Source organism: Mobula birostris, chromosome 9, assembly GCF_030028105.1.
Source record: "Mobula birostris isolate sMobBir1 chromosome 9, sMobBir1.hap1, whole genome shotgun sequence".
In the NCBI taxonomy this organism is placed as follows: domain Eukaryota; kingdom Metazoa; phylum Chordata; class Chondrichthyes; order Myliobatiformes; family Myliobatidae; genus Mobula; species Mobula birostris.
Window position 1 is genome coordinate 91,522,362 of NC_092378.1, and position 24,744 is coordinate 91,547,105.

Consider the following 24,744-nt stretch of genomic DNA (forward strand, 5'->3'; position numbering starts at 1 on the left):
GCAATACTCAGATTGCTGTACCAGACCATGATTGATCCGAGACTATTACTCCCTGCAATCCTCAGATTGCTGTATCAGACCATGATTGATCCGAGACTATTACCCCTTGCAGTACTCAGATTGCTGTACCAGACCATGATTGGTCCGAGATTATTATCCCTGCGATACTCAGATTGCTGTATCAGACCATGATTGATCCGGGACTATTATCCCTGCAATACTCAGATTATTACTCCGTGCAATACTCAGATTGCTGTATCAGACCATGATTGATCCGAGACTATTACTCCCTGCAATACTCAAATTGGTCTATCAGACCATGGTCGATCCGAGACTATTACTCCCTGCAATACTCAGATTGCTGTATCAGATCATGGTTCATCCGAGACTATTAGTCCCTGCAATACTCAGATTGCTGTATCAGACCATGGTTGATCCGAGACTATTAAAACCTGCAATACTCAGATTGCTGTACCAGACCATGATTGATCCGAGACTATTACTCCCTGCAATACTCAGATTGCTGTAACAGACCATGATTGATCCGAGACTATTACTCCCTACAATACTCAGATTGCTGTACCAGACCATGAATGATCCGAGACTATTACTCCCTGCAATACTCAGATTGCTGTACCAGACCATCATTGATCCGAGACTATTGTCCCTACAATACGCAGATTGCTGTATCAGACCATGATTGATCCGAGACTATTATCCCTGCAATATTCAGATTGCTGTACCAGACCATGATTGATCCGAGACTATTACTCCCTGCAATACTCAGATTGCTGTATCAGACCATGATTCATCCTAGACTATTTTCCCTGCAATACTCAGATTATTACTCCCTGCAATACTCAGATTGCTGTATCAGACCATGATTGATCCGAGACTATTACTCCCTGCAATACTCAGAATGCTGTACCATACCATCATTGATCCGAGACTATTACTCCCTGCAATACTCAGATTGCTGTACCAGACCATGATTGATCAGAAAGTATAGTCCCTGCAATACACAGATTGCTGTATCAGACCATGATTGATCCGAGACTATTATCCCTGCAATAATCAGATTGCTGTATCAGACCATGATTGATCCGAGACTATTATCCCTGCAATACTCAGATTATTACTCCCTGCAACCCTCAGATTGCTGAATCAGACCATGCTTGATCAGAGACTATTACTCCCTGCAATACACAGATTACTGTACCAGACCATTATTGATCCGAGACTATTATCCCTGCAAAACTCAGATTGCTATATCAGACCATGATTGATCCGAGACTATTATCCCTGCAATACTCAGATTATTACTCCCTGCAATCCTCAGATTGCTGTATCAGACCATGATTGATCGGAGACTAAAAGTCCCTGCAATACTCAGATTGCTGTACCAGACCATGATTGATCCGAGACTATTACTCCCTGCAATACTCCGATTGCTGTACCAGACCATGATTGATCCGAGTCTATTATCCCTGCAATACTCGGATTGCTGTATCAGACCATGATTGATCCGAGACTATTTCACCCTGCAATGCTCAGATTGCTGTACCAGACCATGATTGATCCGAGACTATTATCCCTGCAATACTCAGATTATTACTCCCTGCAATACTCAGATTGCTGTACCAGACCATGATTGATCCGAGACTATTATCCCTGCAATACTCAGATTGCTGTATCAGACCATGATTGATCCGAGACTATTATCCCTGCAATACTCAGATTGCTGTATCAGACCATGATTGATCCGGGACTACTATCCCTGCAATACTCAGATTATTACTCCCTGCAATACTCAGATTGCAGTATCAGACCATGATTGATCCGAGACTATTGTCCCTGCAATACGCAGATTGCTGTATCAGACCATGATTGATCCGAGACTATTATCCCTGCATTACTCAGATTGCTGTATCAGACCATGATTGATCCGAGACTATTGTCCCTGCAATACGCAGATTGCTGTATCAGACCATGATTGATCCGAGACTATTACTCCCTGCAATACTCAGATTGCTGTATCAGACCATGATTGATCCGAGACTATTACTCCCTGCAATACTCAGATTGCTGTACCACACCATGATTGATCCGAGACTATTACTCCCTGCAATCCTCAGATTGCTGTATCAGACCATTGTTGATCCGAGACTATTACTCCCTCCAATACTCAGATTGCTGTATCACACCATGATTGATCCGAGACTATTACTCTCTGCAATACTCAGATTCTTACTCCCTGCAATACTCAGATTGCTGTACCTGACCATGATTGATCCGAGACTTTTCCTCCCTCCAATACTCAGATTGCTGTATCACACCATGATTGATCCGAGACTATTACTCTCTGCAATACTCAGATTGTTACTCCCTGCAATACTCAGATTGCTGTACCTGACCATGGTTGATCCGAGACTTTTCCTCCCTGCAATACTCAGATTGCTGTACCAGACCATGATTGATCCGAGACTATTGTCCCGGCAATACGCAGATTGCTGTATCAGACCATGGTTGATCCGAGACTATTACTCCCTGCAATACTCAGATTATTACTCCCGGCAATACTCAGATTGCTGTACCAGACCATGATTGATCCGAGACTATTACTCCCTGCAATACACAGATTGCTGTACCAGACCATTATTGATCCGAGACTATTACTCCCTGCAATACTCAGATTGCTGTACCAGACGATGATTGATCCGAGAATATTATCTCTGCAATACTCAGATTGCTGTATCAGACCATGATACATCCGAGACTTTTATCCCTGCAATACTCAGATTATTACTCCCTGCAATCCTCAGATTGCTGAATCAGACCATGATTGATCCGAGACTATTACTCCCTGCAATACTCAGATTGCTGTATCAGACCATTGTTGATCCGAGACTATTACTCCCTGCAATACTCAGATTGCTGTACCAGACCATGAGTGATCCGAGACTATTATTTCCTGGAATACCCCGATTGCTGTATCAGACCATGATTGATCCGAGACTATTATCCCTGCAATACTCGGATTGCTGTATCAGACCATGATTGATCCGAGACTATTACACCCTGCAATGCTCAGATTGCTGTACCAGACCATGATTGATCCGAGACTATTATCCCTGCAATACTCAGATTATTACTCCCTGCAATACTCAGATTGCTCTACCAGACCATGATTGATCCGAGACTATTATCCCTGCAATACGCAGATTGCTGTATCAGACCATGATTGATCCGAGACTATTACTCCCTGCAATACTCAGATTGCTGTATCAGACCATGATTGATCCGGGACTATTATCCCTGCAATACTCAGATTATTACTCCCTGCAATACTCAGATTGCTGTATCAGATCATGGTTCATCCGAGACTATTACTCCCTGCAATACTCAGATTGCTGTATCAGACCATGGTTGATCCGAGACTATTACAACCTGCAATACTCAGATTGCTGTACCAGACCATGATTGATCCGAGACTATTACTCCCTGCAATACTCAGATTGCTGTAACAGACCATGATTGATCCGAGACTATTATTCCCTACAATACTCAGATTGCTGTACCAGACCATGATTGATCCGAGACTATTACTCCCTGCAATACTCAGATTGCTGTACCAGACCATCATTGATCCGAGACTATTGTCCCTGCAATACGCAGATTGCTGTATCAGACCATGATTGATCCGAGACTATTATCCCTGCAATATTCAGATTGCTGTACCAGACCATGATTGATCCGGGACTATTACTCCCTGCAATACTCAGATTGCTGTATCAGACCATGGTTGATCCGAGACTATTACTCCCTGCAATACTCAGATTGCTGTATCAGACCATGATTGATCCGAGACTATTACTCCCTGCAATACTCAGAATGCTGTACCATACCATCATTGATCCGAGACTATTACTCCCTGCAATACTCAGATTGCTGTACCAGACCATGATTGAACAGAAAGTATTGTCCCTGCAATACTCAGATTGCTGTATCAGACCATGATTGATCCGAGAATATTATCCCTGCAATACTCAGATTGCTGTATCAGACCATGATTGATCCGAGACTATTATCCCTGCAATACTCAGATTATTACTCCCTGCAACCCTCAGATTGCTGAATCAGACCATGATTGATCAGAGACTATTACTGCCTGCAATACACAGATTACTGTACCAGGCCATTATTGATCCGAGACTATTATCCCTGCAAAACTCAGATTGCTATATCAGACCATGATTGATCCGAGACTATTATCCCTGCAATACTCGGATTGCTGTATCAGACCATGATTGATCCGAGACTATTACACCCTGCAATGCTCAGATTGCTGTACCAGACCATGATTGATCCGAGACTATTATCCCTGCAATACTCAGATTATTACTCCCTGCAATACTCAGATTGCAGTATCAGACATTGATTGATCCGAGACTATTGTCCCTGCAATACGCAGATTGCTGTATCAGACCATGATTGATCCGAGACTATTATCCCTGCATTACTCAGATTGCTGTATCAGACCTGATTGATCCGAGACTATTGTCCCTGCAATACGCAGATTGCTGTATCAGACCATGATTGATCCGAGACTATTACTCCCTGCAATACTCAGATTGCTGTATCAGACCATGATTGATCCGAGACTATTACTCCCTGCAATACTCAGATTGCTGTACCACACCATGATTGATCCGAGACTATTACTCCCTGCAATCCTCAGATTGCTGTATCAGACCATTGTTGATCCGAGACTATTACTCCCTCCAATACTCAGATTGCTGTATCACACCATGATTGATCCGAGACTATTACTCTCTGCAATACTCAGATTCTTACACCCTGCAATACTCAGATTGCTGTACCTGACCATGATTGATCCGAGACTATTCCTCCATGCAATACTCAGATTGCTGTACCAGACCATGATTGATCCGAGACTATTGTCCCGGCAATACGCAGATTGCTGTATCAGACCATGATTGATCCGAGACTATTACTCCCTGCAATACTCAGATTGCTGTATCAGACCATGGTTGATCCGAGACTATTACTCCCTGCAATACTCAGATTGCTGTACCAGACCATGATTGATCCGAGACTATTATCCCTGCAATACTCGGATTGCTGTATCAGACCATGATTGATCCGAGACTATTACACCCTGCAATGCTCAGATTGCTGTACCAGACCATGATTGATCCGAGACTATTATCCCTGCAATACTCAGATTATTACTCCCTGCAATACTCAGATTGCTGTACCAGACCATGATTGATCCGAGACTATTATCCCTGCAATACTCAGATTGCTGTATCAGACCATGATTGATCCGGGACTATTATCCCTGCAATACTCAGATTGCTGTATCAGACCATGATTGATCCGGGACTACTATCCCTGCAATACTCAGATTATTACTCCCTGCAATACTCAGATTGCTGTATCAGACCATGATTGATCCGGGACTACTATCCCTGCAATACTCAGATTATTACTCCCTGCAATACTCAGATTGCAGTATCAGACCATGATTGATCCGAGACTATTGTCCCTGCAATACGCAGATTGCTGTATCAGACCATGATTGATCCGAGACTATTATCCCTGCATTACTCAGATTGCTGTATCAGACCATGATTGATCCGAGACTATTGTCCCTGCAATACGCAGATTGCTGTATCAGACCATGATTGATCCGAGACTATTACTCCCTGCAATACTCAGATTGCTGTATCAGACCATGATTGATCCGAGACTATTACTCCCTGCAATCCTCAGATTGCTGTATCAGACCATTGTTGATCCGAGACTATTACTCCCTCCAATACTCAGATTGCTGTATCACACCATGATTGATCCGAGACTATTACTCTCTGCAATACTCAGATTCTTACTCCCTGCAATACTCAGATTGCTGTACCTGACCATGATTGATCCGAGACTATTCCTCCCTGCAATACTCAGATTGCTGTATCAGACCATGGTTGATCCGAGACTTTTCCTCCCTGCAATACTCAGATTGCTGTACCAGACCATGATTGATCCGAGACTATTGTCCCGGCAATACGCAGATTGCTGTATCAGACCATGGTTGATCCGAGACTATTACTCCCTGCAATACTCAGATTATTACTCCCGGCGATACTCAGATTGCTGTACCAGACCATGATTGATCCGAGACTATTACTCCCTGCAATACACAGATTGCTGTACCAGACCATTATTGATCCGAGACTATTACTCCCTGCAATACTCAGATTGCTGTACCAGACCATGATTGATCCGAGACTATTATCTCTGCAATACTCAGATTGCTGTATCAGACCATGATACATCCGAGACTTTTATCCCTGCAATACTCAGATTATTACTCCCTGCAATCCTCAGATTGCTGTATCAGACCATGATTGATCCGAGACTATTACTCCCTGCAATACTCAGATTGCTGTATCAGACCATTGTTGATCCGAGACTATTACTCCCTGCAATACTCAGATTGCTGTACCAGACCATGATTGATCCGAGACTATTATCCCTGCAATATTCAGATTGCTGTACCAGACCATGATTGATCCGGGACTATTACTCCCTGCAATACTCAGATTGCTGTATCAGACCATGGTTGATCCGAGACTATTACTCCCTGCAATACTCAGATTGCTGTATCAGACCATGATTGATCCGAGACTATTACTCCCTGCAATACTCAGAATGCTGTACCATACCATCATTGATCCGAGACTATTACTCCCTGCAATACTCAGATTGCTGTACCAGACCATGATTGAACAGAAAGTATTGTCCCTGCAATACTCAGATTGCTGTATCAGACCATGATTGATCCGAGAATATTATCCCTGCAATACTCAGATTGCTGTATCAGACCATGATTGATCCGAGACTATTATCCCTGCAATACTCAGATTATTACTCCCTGCAACCCTCAGATTGCTGAATCAGACCATGATTGATCAGAGACTATTACTGCCTGCAATACACAGATTACTGTACCAGGCCATTATTGATCCGAGACTATTATCCCTGCAAAACTCAGATTGCTATATCAGACCATGATTGATCCGAGACTATTATCCCTGCAATACTCGGATTGCTGTATCAGACCATGATTGATCCGAGACTATTACACCCTGCAATGCTCAGATTGCTGTACCAGACCATGATTGATCCGAGACTATTATCCCTGCAATACTCAGATTATTACTCCCTGCAATACTCAGATTGCAGTATCAGACATTGATTGATCCGAGACTATTGTCCCCGCAATACTCAGATTGCTGTACCACACCATGATTGATCCGAGACTATTGTCCCTGCAATCCTCAGATTGCTGTATCAGACCATTGTTGATCCGAGACTATTACTCCCTCCAATACTCAGATTGCTGTATCACACCATGATTGATCCGAGACTATTACTCTCTGCAATACTCAGATTCTTACTCCCTGCAATACTCAGATTGCTGTACCTGACCATGATTGATCCGAGACTATTCCTCCATGCAATACTCAGATTGCTGTACCAGACCATGATTGATCCGAGACTATTGTCCCGGCAATACGCAGATTGCTGGATCAGACCATGATTGATCCGAGACTATTACTCCCTGCAATACTCAGATTGCTGTATCAGACCATGGTTGATCGGAGACTATTACTCCCTGCAATACTCAGATTGCTGTACCAGACCATGATTGATCCGAGACTATTATCCCTGCAATACTCGGATTGCTGTATCAGACCATGATTGATCCGAGACTATTACACCCTGCAATGCTCAGATTGCTGAACCAGACCATGATTGATCCGAGACTATTATCCCTGCAATACTCAGATTATTACTCCCTGCAATACTCAGATTGCTGTACCAGACCATGATTGATCCGAGACTATTATCCCTGCAATACTCAGATTGCTGTATCAGGCCATGATTGATCCGGGACTATTATCCCTGCAATACTCAGATTGCTGTATCAGACCATGATTGATCCGGGACTACTATCCCTGCAATACTCAGATTATTACTCCCTGCAATACTCAGATTGCTGTATCAGACCATGATTGATCCGGGACTACTATCCCTGCAATACTCAGATTATTACTCCCTGCAATACTCAGATTGCAGTATCAGACCATGATTGATCCGAGACTATTGTCCCTGCAATACGCAGATTGCTGTATCAGACCATGATTGATCCGAGACTATTATCCCTGCATTACTCAGATTGCTGTATCAGACCATGATTGATCCGAGACTATTGTCCCTGCAATACGCAGATTGCTGTATCAGACCATGATTGATCCGAGACTATTACTCCCTGCAATCCTCAGATTGCTGTATCAGACCATTGTTGATCCGAGACTATTACTCCCTCCAATACTCAGATTGCTGTATCACACCATGATTGATCCGAGACTATTACTCTCTGCAATACTCAGATTCTTACTCCCTGCAATACTCAGATTGCTGTACCTGACCATGATTGATCCGAGACTATTCCTCCCTGCAATACTCAGATTGCTGTATCAGACCATGGTTGATCCGAGACTTTTCCTCCCTGCAATACTCAGATTGCTGTACCAGACCATGATTGATCCGAGACTATTGTCCCGGCAATACGCTGATTGCTGTATCAGACCATGGTTGATCCGAGACTATTACTCCCTGCAATACTCAGATTATTACTCCCGGCGATACTCAGATTGCTGTACCAGACCATGATTGATCCGAGACTATTACTCCCTGCAATACACAGATTGCTGTACCAGACCATTATTGATCCGAGACTATTACTCCCTGCAATACTCAGATTGCTGTACCAGACCATGATTGATCCGAGACTATTATCTCTGCAATACTCAGATTGCTGTATCAGACCATGATACATCCGAGACTTTTATCCCTGCAATACTCAGAGTATTACTCCCTGCAATCCTCAGATTGCTGTATCAGACCATGATTGATCCGAGACTATTACTCCCTGCAATACTCAGATTGCTGTATCAGACCATCGTTGATCCGAGACTATTACTCCCTGCAATACTCAGATTGCTGTACCAGACCATGAGTGATTCGAGACTATTACTTCCTGGAATACCCCGATTGCTGTATCAGACCATGATTGATCCGAGACTATTATCCCTGCAATACTCGGATTGCTGTATCAGACCATGATTGATCCGAGACTATTACACCCTGCAATGCTCAGATTGCTGTACCAGACCATGATTGATCCGAGACTATTATCCCTGCAATACTCAGATTATTACTCCCTGCAATACTCAGATTGCTGTACCAGACCATGATTGATCCGAGACTATTATCCCTGCAATACTCAGATTGCTGTATCAGACCATGATTGATCCGAGACTACTATCCCTGCAATACTCAGATTGCTGTATCAGACCATGATTGATCCGGGACTATTATCCCTGCAATACTCAGATTATTACTCCCTGCAATACTCAGATTGCTGTATCAGATCATGGTTCATCCGAGACTATTACTCCCTGCAATACTCAGATTGCTGTATCAGACCATGGTTGATCCGAGACTATTACAACCTGCAATACTCAGATTGCTGTACCAGACCATGATTGATCCGAGACTATTACTCCCTGCAATACTCAGATTGCTGTAACAGACCATGATTGATCCGAGACTATTACTCCCTACAATACTCAGATTGCTGTACCAGACCATGATTGATCCGAGACTATTACTCCCTGCAATACTCAGATTGCTGTACCAGACCATCATTGATCCGAGACTATTGTCCCTGCAATACGCAGATTGCTGTATCAGACCATGATTGATCCGAGACTATTATCCCTGAAATATTCAGATTGCTGTACCAGACCATGATTGATCCGAGACTATTACTCCCTGCAATACTCAGATTGCTGTATCAGACCATGATTGATCCGAGACTATTACTCCCTGCAATACTCAGAATGCTGTACCATACCATCATTGATCCGAGACTATTACTCCCTGCAATACTCAGATTGCTGTACCAGACCATGATTGAACAGAAAGTATTGTCCCTGCAATACTCAGATTGCTGTATCAGACCATGATTGATCCGAGACTATTATCCCTGCAATACTCAGATTGCTGTATCAGACCATGATTGATCCGAGACTATTATCCCTGCAATACTCAGATTATTACTCCCTGCAACCCTCAGATTGCTGAATCAGACCATGATTGATGAGAGACTATACTCCCTGCAATACACAGATTACTGTACCAGGCCATTATTGATCCGAGACTATTATCCCTGCAAAACTCCGATTGCTGTACCAGACCATGATTGATCCGAGACTATTATCCTGCAATACTCGGATTGCCGTATCAGACCATGATTGATCCGAGACTATTACACCCTGCAATGCTCAGATTGCTGTACCAGACCATGATTGATCCGAGACTATTATCCCTGCAATACTCAGATTATTACTCCCTGCAATACTCAGATGCAGTATCAGACATTGATTGATCCGAGACATTTGTCCCTGCAATACGCAGATTGCTGTATCAGACCATGATTGATCCGAGACTATTATCCCTGCAATACTCAGATTGCTGTATCAGTCCTGATTGATCCGAGACTATTGTCCCTGCAATACGCAGATTGCTGTATCAGACCATGATTGATCCGAGACTATTACTCCCTGCAATACTCAGATTGCTGTATCAGACCATGATTGATCCGAGACTATTACTCCCTGCAATACTCAGATTGCTGTACCACACCATGATTGATCCGAGACTATTACTCCCTGCAATCCTCAGATTGCTGTATCAGACCATTGTTGATCCGAGACTATTTACTCCCTCAATACTCAGATTGCTGTATCACACCATGATTGATCCGAGACTATTACTCTCTGCAATACTCAGATTCTTACTCCCTGCAATACTCAGATTGCTGTACCTGACCATGATTGATCCGAGACTATTCCTCCATGCAATACTCAGATTGCTGTACCAGACCATGATTGATCCGAGACTATTGTCCCGGCAATACGCAGATTGCTGTATCAGACCATGATTGATCCGAGACTATTACTCCCTGCAATACTCAGATTGCTGTATCAGACCATGGTTGATCCGAGACTATTACTCCCTGCAATACTCAGATTATTACTCCCGGCAATACTCAGATTGCTGTACCAGACCATGATTGATCCGAGACTATTACTCCCTGCAATACACAGATTGCTGTACCAGACCATTGTTGATCCGAGACTATTACTCCCTGCAATACACAGATTGGCTGTACCAGCCCATGATTGATCCGAGACTATTATCTCTGCAATACTCAGATTGCTGTATCAGACCATGATACATCCGAGACTTTTATCCCTGCAGTACTCAGATTATTACTCCCTGCAATCCTCAGATTGCTGTATCAGACCATGATTGATCCGAGACTATTACTCCCTGCAATACTCAGATTGCTGTATCAGGCCATTGTTGATCCGAGACTATTACTCCCTGCAATACTCAGATTGCTGTGCCAGACCATGATTGATCCGAGACTATTACTTCCTGGAATACTCCGATTGCTGTATCAGACCATGATTGATCCGAGACTATTATCCCTGCAATACTCGGATTGCTGTATCAGACCATGATTGATCCGAGACTATTACACCCTGCAATGCTCAGATTGCTGTACCAGACCATGATTGATCCGAGACTATTATCCCTGCAATACTCAGATTATTACTCCCTGCAATACTCAGATTGCTGTACCAGTCCATGATTGATCCGAGACTATTACTCCCTGAAATACTCAAATTGCTGTATCAGACCATGGTCGATCCGAGACTATTACTCCCTGCAATACTCATATTGCTGTATCAGATCATGGTTCATCCGAGACTATTACTCCCTGCAATACTCAGATTGCTGTATCAGACCATGGTTGATCCGAGACTATTACTCCCTGCAATACTCAGATTGCTGTACCAGACCATGATTGATCCGAGACTATTACTCTCTGCAATACGCAGATTGCTGTATCAGACCATGGTTGATCCGAGAATATTACTCCCTGCAATACTCCGATTGCTGTACCAGACCATGATTGATCCGAGACTATTATCCCTGCAATACTCAGATTGCTGTACCAGAAATTGATTAATCCGTGACTATCACTCCCTGCAATAATCAGATTGCTGTATCAGACCATAGTTGATCCGAGACTATTACTCCCTCCAATACTCAGATTGCTGTATCAGACCATGGTTGATCCGAGACTATTACTCTCTGCAATAATCAGATTGCTGTATCAGACCATGGTTGATCCGAGACTATTACTCCCTGCAATACTCAGATTGCTGTACCAGACCATGATTGATCCGAAACTATTGTCCCTGCAATACTCAGATTGCAGTATCAGACCATAATTGATCCGAGACTATTATCCCTGCAATACTCAGATTATTACTCCCTGCAATACTCAGATTGCTGTACCAGACCATGATTGATCCGAGACGATTACTCCCTGCAATACACAGATTGCTGTACCAGACCATGATTGATCCGAGACTATTATCCCTGCAATACTCAGATTGCTGTATCAGACCATGATTCATCCGAGACTATTTTCCCTGCAATACTCAGATTATTACTCCCTGCAATACTCAGATTGCTGTACCAGACCGTGATTGATCTGAGACTATTATCCCTGCAATACGCAGATTGCTGTATCAGACCATGATTAATCCGAGACTATTATCCCTGCAATACTCAGATTGCTGTATCAGACCATGATTGATCCGGGACTATTATCCCTGCAATACTCAGATTATTACTCCCTGCAATACTCAGATTGCTGTATCAGACCATGATTGATCGGAGGCTAATGTCCCTGCAATACGCAGATTGCTGTATCAGACCATGATTGATCCGAGACTATTATCCCTGCAATACTCAGATTGCTGTCCCAGACCATGATTGATCCGAGACTATTGTCCCTGCAATACGCAGATTGCTGTATCAGACCATGATTGATCCGAGACTATTACTCCCTGCAATACTCAGATTGCTGTATCAGACCATGATTGATCCGAGACTATTACTCCATGCAATACTCAGATTGCTGTACCAGACCATGATTGATCCGAGACTATTACTCCCTGCAATCCTCAGATTGCTGTATCAGACCATGATTGATCCGAGACTATTACCCCCTGCAGTACTCAGATTGCTGTACCAGACCATGATTGGTCCGAGATTATTATCCCTGCGATACTCAGATTGCTGTATCAGACCATGATTGTTCCGGGACTATTATCCCTGCAATACTCAGATTATTACTCCCTGCAATACTCAGATTGCTGTATCAGACCATGATTGATCCGAGACTATTACTCCCTGCAATACTCAAATTGCTCTATCAGACCATGGTCGATCCGAGACTATTACTCCCTGCAATACTCAGATTGCTGTATCAGATCATGGTTCATCCGAGACTATTACTCCCTGCAATACTCAGATTGCTGTATCAGACCATGGTTGATCCGAGACTCTTACAACCTGCAATACTCAGATTGCTGTACCAGACAATGATTGATCCGAGACTATTACTCCCTGCAATACTCAGATTGCTGTAACAGACCATGATTGATCCGAGACTATTACTCCCTACAATACTCAGATTGCTGTACCAGACCATGATTGATCCGAGACTATTACTCCCTGCAATACTCAGATTGCTGTACCAGACCATCATTGATCCGAGACTATTGTCCCTACAATACGCAGATTGCTGTATCAGACCATGATTGATCCGAGACTATTACTCCCTGCAATACTCAGAATGCTGTACCATACCATCATTGATCCGAGACTATTACTCCCTGCAATACTCAGATTGCTGTACCAGACCATGATTGATCCGAGACTATTATCCCTGCAATACTCAGATTATTACTCCCTGCAACCCTCAGATTGCTGAATCAGACCATGATTGATCCGAGACTATTACTCCCTACAATACTCAGATTGCTGTATCACACCATGATTGATCCGAGACTATTACTCTCTGCAATACTCAGATTCTTACTCCCTGCAATACTCAGATTGCTGTACCTGACCATGATTGATCCGAGACTATTCCTCCATGCAATACTCAGATTGCTGTACCAGACCATGATTGATCCGAGACTATTGTCCCGGCAATACGCAGATTGCTGTATCAGACCATGATTGATCCGAGACTATTACTCCCTGCAATACTCAGATTGCTGTATCAGACCATGGTTGATCCGAGACTATTACTCCCTGCAATACTCAGATTATTACTCCCGGCAATACTCAGATTGCTTTACCAGACCATGATTGATCCGAGACTATTACTCCCTGCAATACACAGATTGCTGTACCAGACCATTATTGATCCGAGACTATTACTCCCTGCAATACACAGATTGCTGTACCAGACCATGATTGATCCGAGACTATTATCTCTGCAATACTCAGATTGCTGTATCAGACCATGATACATCCGAGACTTTTATCACTGCAATACTCAGATTATTACTCCCTGCAATCCTCAGATTGCTGTATCAGACCATGATTGATCCGAGACTATTACTCCCTGCAATACTCAGATTGCTGTATCAGACCATTGTTGATCCGAGACTATTACTCCCTGCAATACTCAGATTGCTGTACCAGACCATGATTGATCCGAGACTATTACTTCCTGGAATACTCCGATTGCTGTATCAGACCATGATTGATCCGAGACTATTATCCCTGCAATACTCGGATTGCTGTATCAGACCATGATTGATCCGAGACTATTACACCCTGCAATGCTCAGATTGCTGTACCAGACCATGATTGATCCGAGACTATTATCCCTGCAATACTCAGATTATTACTCCCTGCAATACTCAGATTGCTGTACCAGACCATGATTGATCCGAGACTATTACTCCCTGAAATACTCAAATTGCTGTATCAGACCATGGTCGATCCTAGACTATTACTCCCTGCAATACTCATATTGCTGTATCAGATCATGGTTCATCCGAGACTATTACTCCCTGCAATACTCAGATTGCTGTATCAGACCATGGTTGATCCGAGACTATTACTCCCTGCAATACTCAGATTGCTGTACCAGACCATGATTGATCCGAGACTATTACTCTCTGCAATACGCAGATTGCTGTATCAGACCATGGTTGATCCGAGAATATTACTCCCTGCAATACTCCGATTGCTGTACCAGACCATGATTGATCCGAGACTATTATCCCTGCAATACTCCGATTGCTGTATCAGACCATGATTGATCCGAGACTATTATCCCTGCAATACTCGGATTGCTGTATCAGACCATGATTGATCCGAGACTATTACACCCTGCAATGCTCAGATTATTACTCCCGGCAATACTCAGATTGCTGTACCAGACCATGATTGATCCGAGACTATTACTCCCTGCAATACACAGATTGCTGTACCAGACCATTATTGATCCGAGACTATTACTCCCTGCAATACACAGATTGCTGTACCAGCCCATGATTGATCCGAGACTATTATCTCTGCAATACTCAGATTGCTGTATCAGACCATGATACATCCGAGACTTTTATCCCTGCAGTACTCAGATTATTACTCCCTGCAATCCTCAGATTGCTGTATCAGACCATGATTGATCCGAGACTATTACTCCCTGCAATACTCAGATTGCTGTATCAGACCATTGTTGATCCGAGACTATTACTCCCTGCAATACTCAGATTGCTGTGCCAGACCATGATTGATCCGAGACTATTACTTCCTGGAATACTCCGATTGCTGTATCAGACCATGATTGATCCGAGACTATTATCCCTGCAATACTCGGATTGCTGTATCAGACCATGATTGATCCGAGACTATTACACCCTGCAATGCTCAGATTGCTGTACCAGACCATGATTGATCCGAGACTATTACTCCCTGAAATACTCAAATTGCTGTATCAGACCATGGTCGATCCGAGACTATTACTCCCTGCAATACTCATATTGCTGTATCAGATCATGGTTCATCCGAAACTATTACTCCCTGCAATACTCAGATTGCTGTATCAGACCATGGTTGATCCGAGACTATTACTCCCTGCAATACTCAGATTGCTGTACCAGACCATGATTGATCCGAGACTATTACTCTCTGCAATACGCAGATTGCTGTATCAGACCATGGTTGATCCGAGAATATTACTCCCTGCAATACTCCGATTGCTGTACCAGACCATGATTGATCCGAGACTATTATCCCTGCAATACTCAGATTGCTGTACCAGAAATTGATTAATCCGTGACTATCACTCCCTGCAATAATCAGATTGCTGTATCAGACCATGGTTGATCCGAGACTATTACTCCCTCCAATACTCAGATTGCTGTATCAGACCATGGTTGATCCGAGACTATTACTCTCTGCAATAATCAGATTGCTGTATCAGACCATGGTTGATCCGAGACTATTACTCCCTGCAATACTCAGATTGCTGTACCAGACCATGATTGATCCGAAACTATTGTCCCTGCAATACTCAGATTGCAGTATCAGACCATAATTGATCCGAGACTATTATCCCTGCAATACTCAGATTATTACTCCCTGCAATACTCAGATTGCTGTACCAGACCATGATTGATCCGAGACGATTACTCCCTGCAATACACAGATTGCTGTACCAGACCATGATTGATCCGAGACTATTATCCCTGCAATACTCAGATTGCTGTATCAGACCATGATTCATCCGAGACTATTTTCCCTGCAATACTCAGATTATTACTCCCTGCAATACTCAGATTGCTGTACCAGACCGTGATTGATCTGAGACTATTATCCCTGCAATACGCAGATTGCTGTATCAGACCATGATTAATCCGAGACTATTATCCCTGCAATACTCAGATTGCTGTATCAGACCATGATTGATCCGGGACTATTATCCCTGCAATACTCAGATTATTACTCCCTGCAATACTCAGATTGCTGTATCAGACCATGATTGATCGGAGGCTAATGTCCCTGCAATACGCAGATTGCTGTATCAGACCATGATTGATCCGAGACTATTATCCCTGCAATACTCAGATTGCTGTCCCAGACCATGATTGATCCGAGACTATTGTCCCTGCAATACGCAGATTGCTGTATCAGACCATGATTGATCCGAGACTATTACTCCCTGCAATACTCAGATTGCTGTATCAGACCATGATTGATCCGAGACTATTACTCCATGCAATACTCAGATTGCTGTACCAGACCATGATTGATCCGAGACTATTACTCCCTGCAATCCTCAGATTGCTGTATCAGACCATGATTGATCCGAGACTATTAACCCCTGCAGTACTCAGATTGCTGTACCAGACCATGATTGGTCCGAGATTATTATCCCTGCGATACTCAGATTGCTGTATCAGACCATGATTGATCCGGGACTATTATCCCTGCAATACTCAGATTATTACTCCCTGCAATACTCAGATTGCTGTATCAGACCATGATTGATCCGAGACTATTACTCCCTGCAATACTCAAATTGCTCTATCAGACCATGGTCGATCCGAGACTATTACTCCCTGCAATACTCAGATTGCTGTATCAGATCATGGTTCATCCGAGACTATTACTCCCTGCAATACTCAGATTGCTGTATCAGACCATGGTTGATCCGAGACTCTTACAACCTGCAATACTCAGATTGCTGTACCAGACCATGATTGATCCGAGACTATTACTCCCTGCAATACTCAGATTGCTGTAACAGACCATGATTGATCCGAGACTATTACTCCCTACAATACTCAGATTGCTGTACCAGACCATGATTGATCCGAGACTATTACTCCCTGCAATACTCAGATTGCTGTACCAGACCATCATTGATCCGAGACCATTGTCCCTACAATACGCAGATTGCTGTATCAGACCATGATTGATCCGAGACTATTATCCCTGCAATATTCAGATTGCTGTACCAGACCATGATTGATCCGAGACTATTACTCCCTGCAATACTCAGATTGCTGTATCAGACCATGATTGATCCGAGACTATTACTCCCTGCAATACTCAGAATGCTGTACCATACCATCATTGATCCGAGACTATTACTCCCTGCAATACTCAGATTGCTGTACCAGACCATGATTGATCAGAAAGTATTGTCCCTGCAATACTCAGATTGCTGTATCAGACCATGATTGATCCGAGACTATTATCCCTGCAATACTCAGATTATTACTCCCTGCAACCCTCAGATTGCTGAATCAGACCATGATTGATCCGAGACTATTACTCCCTACAATACTCAGATTGCTGTATCACACCATGATTGATCCGAGACTATTACTCTCTGCAATACTCAGATTCTTACTCCCTGCAATACTCAGATTGCTGTACCTGACCATGATTGATCCGAGACTATTCCTCCATGCAATACTCAGATTGCTGTACCAGACCATGATTGATCCGAGACTATTGTCCCGGCAATACGCAGATTGCTGTATCAGACCATGATTGATCCGAGACTATTACTCCCTGCAATACTCAGATTGCTGTATCAGACCATGGTTGATCCGAGACTATTACTCCCTGCAATACTCAGATTATTACTCCCGGCAATACTCAGATTGCTGTACCAGACCATGATTGATCCGAGACTATTACTCCCTGCAATACACAGATTGCTGTACCAGACCATTATTGATCCGAGACTATTACTCCCTGCAATACACAGATTGCTGTACCAGACCATGATTGATCCGAGACTATTATCTCTGCAATACTCAGATTGCTGTACCAGACCATGATTGATCCGAGACTATTACTCCCTGCAATACTCAGATTGCTGTACCAGACCATCATTGATCCGAGACCATTGTCCCTACAATACGCAGATTGCTGTATCAGACCATGATTGATCCGAGACTATTATCCCTGCAATATTCAGATTGCTGTACCAGACCATGATTGATCCGAGACTATTACTCCCTGCAATACTCAGATTGCTGTATCAGACCATGATTGATCCGAGACTATTACTCCCTGCAATACTCAGAATGCTGTACCATACCATCATTGATCCGAGACTATTACTCCCTGCAATACTCAGATTGCTGTACCAGACCATGATTGATCAGAAAGTATTGTCCCTGCAATACTCATATTGCTGTATCAGACCATGATTGATCCGAGACTATTATCCCTGCAATACTCAGATTATTACTCCCTGCAACCCTCAGATTGCTGAATCAGACCATGATTGATCCGAGACTATTACTCCCTACAATACTCAGATTGCTGTATCACACCATGATTGATCCGAGACTATTACTCTCTGCAATACTCAGATTCTTACTCCCTGCAATACTCAGATTGCTGTACCTGACCATGATTGATCTGAGACTATTATCCCTGCAATACGCAGATTGCTGTATCAGACCATGATTAATCCGAGACTATTATCCCTGCAATACTCAGATTGCTGTATCAGACCATGATTGATCCGGGACTATTATCCCTGCAATACTCAGATTATTACTCCCTGCAATACTCAGATTGCTGTATCAGACCATGATTGATCGGAGGCTAATGTCCCTGCAATACGCAGATTGCTGTATCAGACCATGATTGATCCGAGACTATTATCCCTGCAATACTCAGATTGCTGTCCCAGACCATGATTGATCCGAGACTATTGTCCCTGCAATACGCAGATTGCTGTATCAGACCATGATTGATCCGAGACTATTACTCCCTGCAATACTCAGATTGCTGTATCAGACCATGATTGATCCGAGACTATTACTCCATGCAATACTCAGATTGCTGTACCAGACCATGATTGATCCGAGACTATTACTCCCTGCAATCCTCAGATTGCTGTATCAGACCATGATTGATCCGAGACTATTACCCCCTGCAGTACTCAGATTGCTGTACCAGACCATGATTGGTCCGAGATTATTATCCCTGCGATACTCAGATTGCTGTATCAGACCATGATTGATCCGGGACTATTATCCCTGCAATACTCAGATTATTACTCCCTGCAATACTCAGATTGCTGTATCAGACCATGATTGATCCGAGACTATTACTCCCTGCAATACTCAAATTGCTCTATCAGACCATGGTCGATCCGAGACTATTACTCCCTGCAATACTCAGATTGCTGTATCAGATCATGGTTCATCCGAGACTATTACTCCCTGCAATACTCAGATTGCTGTATCAGACCATGGTTGATCCGAGACTCTTACAACCTGCAATACTCAGATTGCTGTACCAGACCATGATTGATCCGAGACTATTACTCCCTGCAATACTCAGATTGCTGTAACAGACCATGATTGATCCGAGACTATTACTCCCTACAATACTCAGATTGCTGTACCAGACCATGATTGATCCGAGACTATTACTCCCTGCAATACTCAGATTGCTGTACCAGACCATCATTGATCCGAGACCATTGTCCCTACAATACGCAGATTGCTGTATCAGACCATGATTGATCCGAGACTATTATCCCTGCAATATTCAGATTGCTGTACCAGACCATGATTGATCCGAGACTATTACTCCCTGCAATACTCAGATTGCTGTATCAGACCATGATTGATCCGAGACTATTACTCCCTGCAATACTCAGAATGCTGTACCATACCATCATTGATCCGAGACTATTACTCCCTGCAATACTCAGATTGCTGTACCAGACCATGATTGATCAGAAAGTATTGTCCCTGCAATACTCAGATTGCTGTATCAGACCATGATTGATCCGAGACTATTATCCCTGCAATACTCAGATTATTACTCCCTGCAACCCTCAGATTGCTGAATCAGACCATGATTGATCCGAGACTATTACTCCCTACAATACTCAGATTGCTGTATCACACCATGATTGATCCGAGACTATTACTCTCTGCAATACTCAGATTCTTACTCCCTGCAATACTCAGATTGCTGTACCTGACCATGATTGATCCGAGACTATTCCTCCATGCAATACTCAGATTGCTGTACCAGACCATGATTGATCCGAGACTATTGTCCCGGCAATACGCAGATTGCTGTATCAGACCATGATTGATCCGAGACTATTACTCCCTGCAATACTCAGATTGCTGTATCAGACCATGGTTGATCCGAGACTATTACTCCCTGCAATACTCAGATTATTACTCCCGGCAATACTCAGATTGCTGTACCAGACCATGATTGATCCGAGACTATTACTCCCTGCAATACACAGATTGCTGTACCAGACCATTATTGATCCGAGACTATTACTCCCTGCAATACACAGATTGCTGTACCAGACCATGATTGATCCGAGACTATTATCTCTGCAATACTCAGATTGCTGTACCAGACCATGATTGATCCGAGACTATTACTCCCTGCAATACTCAGATTGCTGTACCAGACCATCATTGATCCGAGACCATTGTCCCTACAATACGCAGATTGCTGTATCAGACCATGATTGATCCGAGACTATTATCCCTGCAATATTCAGATTGCTGTACCAGACCATGATTGATCCGAGACTATTACTCCCTGCAATACTCAGATTGCTGTATCAGACCATGATTGATCCGAGACTATTACTCCCTGCAATACTCAGAATGCTGTACCATACCATCATTGATCCGAGACTATTACTCCCTGCAATACTCAGATTGCTGTACCAGACCATGATTGATCAGAAAGTATTGTCCCTGCAATACTCATATTGCTGTATCAGACCATGATTGATCCGAGACTATTATCCCTGCAATACTCAGATTATTACTCCCTGCAACCCTCAGATTGCTGAATCAGACCATGATTGATCCGAGACTATTACTCCCTACAATACTCAGATTGCTGTATCACACCATGATTGATCCGAGACTATTACTCTCTGCAATACTCAGATTCTTACTCCCTGCAATACTCAGATTGCTGTACCTGACCATGATTGATCCGAGACTATTCCTCCATGCAATACTCAGATTGCTGTACCAGACCATGATTGATCCGAGACTATTGTCCCGGCAATACGCAGATTGCTGTATCAGACCATGATTGATCCGAGACTATTACTCCCTGCAATACTCAGATTGCTGTATCAGACCATGGTTGATCCGAGACTATTACTCCCTGCAATACTCAGATTATTACTCCCGGCAATACTCAGATTGCTGTACCAGACCATGATTGATCCGAGACTATTACTCCCTGCAATACACAGATTGCTGTACCAGACCATGATTGATCCGAGACTATTACTCCCTGCAATACACAGATTGCTGTACCAGACCATTATTGATCCGAGACTATTACTCCCTGCAATACACAGATTGCTGTACCAGACCATGATTGATCCGAGACTATTATCTCTGCAATACTCAGATTGCTGTATCAGACCATGATACATCCGAGACTTTTATCACTGCAATACTCAGATTATTACTCCCTGCAATCCTCAGATTGCTGTATCAGACCATGATTGATCCGAGACTATTACTCCCTGCAATACTCAGATTGCTGTATCAGACCATTGTTGATCCGAGACTATTACTCCCTGCAATACTCAGATTGCTGTACCAGACCATGATTGATCCGAGACTATTACTTCCTGGAATACTCCGATTGCTGTATCAGACCATGATTGATCCGAGACTATTATCCCTGCAATACTCGGATTGCTGTATCAGACCATGATTGATCCGAGACTATTACACCCTGCAATGCTCAGATTGCTGTACCAGACCATGATTGATCCGAGACTATTATCCCTGCAATACTCAGATTATTACTCCCTGCAATACTCAGATTGCTGTACCAGACCATGATTGATCCGAGACTATTACTCCCTGAAATACTCAAATTGCTGTATCAGACCATGGTCGATCCTAGACTATTACTCCCTGCAATACTCATATTGCTGTATCAGATCATGGTTCATCCGAGACTATTACTCCCTGCAATACTCAGATTGCTGTATCAGACCATGGTTGATCCGAGACTATTACTCCCTGCAATACTCAGATTGCTGTACCAGACCATGATTGATCCGAGACTATTACTCTCTGCAATACGCAGATTGCTGTATCAGACCATGGTTGATCCGAGAATATTACTCCCTGCAATACTCCGATTGCTGTACCAGACCATGATTGATCCGAGACTATTATCCCTGCAGTACTCCGATTGCTGTATCAGACCATGATTGATCCGAGACTATTATCCCTGCAATACTCGGATTGCTGTATCAGACCATGATTGATCCGAGACTATTACACCCTGCAATGCTCAGATTGCTGTATCAGACCATGATTGATCCGAGACTATTACACCCTGCAATGCTCAGATTGCTGTACCAGACCGTGATTGATCCGAGACTATTATCCCTGCAATACTCAGATTATTACTCCCTGCAATACTCAGATTGCTGTACCAGACCATGATTGATCCGAGACTATTACTCCCAAAAATACTCAAATTGCTGTATCAGCCATGGTCGATCCGAGACTATTACTCCCTGCAATACTCATATTGCTGTATCAGATCATGGTTCATCCGAGACTATTACTCCCTGCAATACTCAGATTGCTGTATCAGACCATGGTTGATCCGAGACTATTACTCCCTGCAATACTCAGATTGCTGTACCAGACCATGATTGATCCGAGACTATTACTCTCTGCAATACGCAGATTGCTGTATCAGACCATGGTTGATCCGAGAATATTACTCCCTGCAATACTCCGATTGCTGTACCAGACCATGATTGATCCGAGACTATTATCCCTGCAATACTCAGATTGCTGTACCAGAAATTGATTAATCCGTGACTATCACTCCCTGCAATAATCAGATTGCTGTATCAGACCATGGTTGATCCGAGACTATTACTCCCTCCAATACTCAGATTGCTGTATCAGACCATGGTTGATCCGAGACTATTACTCTCTGCAATAATCAGATTGCTGTATCAGACCATGGTTGATCCGAGACTATTACTCCCTCCAATACTCAGATTGCTGTACCAGCCCATGATTGATCCGAGACTATTACACCCTGCAATACTCAGATTGCTGTACCAGACCATGAATGATCCGAGAGAATTGTCCCTGCAATACGCAGATTGCCGTATCAGACCATGATTGATCCGAGACTATTATCCCTGCAATACTCAGATTATTACTCCCTGCAATACTCAGATTGCTGTATCAGACCATGGTTGATCCGAGACTATTACTCCCTGCAATACTCAGATTGCAGTATCAGACCATAATTGATCCGAGACTATTATCCCTGCAATACTCAGATTATTACTCCCTGCAATACTCAGATTGCTGTACCAGACCATGATTGATCCGAGACGATTACTCCCTGCAATACTCAGATTGCTGTACCAGACCATGATTGATCCGAGACTATTATCCCTGCAATACTCAGATTGCTGTATCAGACCATGATTCATCCGAGACTATTTTCCCTGCAATACTCAGATTATTACTCCCTGCAATACTCAGATTGCTGTACCAGACCGTGATTGATCTGAGACTATTATCCCTGCAATACGCAGATTGCTGTATCAGACCATGATTAATCCGAGACTATTATCCCTGCAATACTCAGATTGCTGTATCAGACCAT